At 46.2% G+C, this 872-nt stretch overlaps 1 pseudogene; it reads left to right on the top strand.

The window, feature by feature from the left end:
• The first annotated feature begins 394 nt into the window (after positions 1-394).
• LOC102833159 lies at positions 395-642 on the top strand (annotated as a pseudogene).
• Positions 643-872: the final 230 nt, after the last annotated feature.

Genomic DNA, 872 nt, shown 5'->3' with positions numbered 1-872 from the left:
AGATCATAATACAGGAAGAAAACAAAAAGTCATTAAGACAAGAAAGAAGAAACAGGCCAAAATGGATGTCAGAAGACACACTGAAACTTGCCCTCCAGTGTAGAGATGCTAAAGCAAATGGAAGAAATGAGGAGGTACAAGAGCTGAAGAGAACATTTCAAAGATCAGTTCGAATCAACCAAATACTACAACAAAATGAGCAAAGATCTGGATTCAGAAAACTAAAAGGAAAAACACACTCAGCATTTCTCAAGCTTGGGGAACTGAAGAAAAAATTCAATCCTCGACATTAATTATTGAAGGATTCTCTGGCAAATTATTGAATGCTGCAGAAAGCATCATAAGGAGATGGAAGGGACTGTCTCAACAAGGCAAGGTTCACCCTCCTGGGGATATGGGGTGAAGAAAATCAAAATGAAAGCCACCCTCCAAGAAGAATATGAGAGGCACTCTAGAGATGCAGTTTACCTGCCCCTTCTGCAACCACAAGAAGTCCTGTGATGTGAAAATGGACCGTGCCGGCAACACCGGAGTCATCTCTTGTACCGTGTGCCTAGAGGGATTCCAGACACCCATCATGTATCTCTCAAAACCTGTGGACGTGTACAGTGATTGATTGCCTGTGAGGCAGCCAACCAATAGCAGCGCAGAGGACTCACCCCTCCCAACCCACCCACTGGTGGTATCAAACCAGAGACATTCCAGGGGTCCAGAGTGTGGGTGCACAGTTGTCCTAACCCTCTGTGGAAGTGTGTGCATGTGCATAGCTGCAAGTGTGTGTGTGTGTGTGTGTGTGTGTGCAGGTAAACATGGGGTAGAGTGGCTACTGGGGTTTAGGGGCCTCAACTGGCCTCATAGGCCATCCCTGGCCA

This window comes from Chrysochloris asiatica, unplaced genomic scaffold, assembly GCF_000296735.1.
Source record: "Chrysochloris asiatica unplaced genomic scaffold, ChrAsi1.0 scaffold00002, whole genome shotgun sequence".
Taxonomy (NCBI): Eukaryota; Metazoa; Chordata; class Mammalia; order Afrosoricida; family Chrysochloridae; genus Chrysochloris; species Chrysochloris asiatica.
Note: the sequence above shows the minus strand (reverse complement) of the source record. Positions and strands in the feature narration are given on the sequence as shown.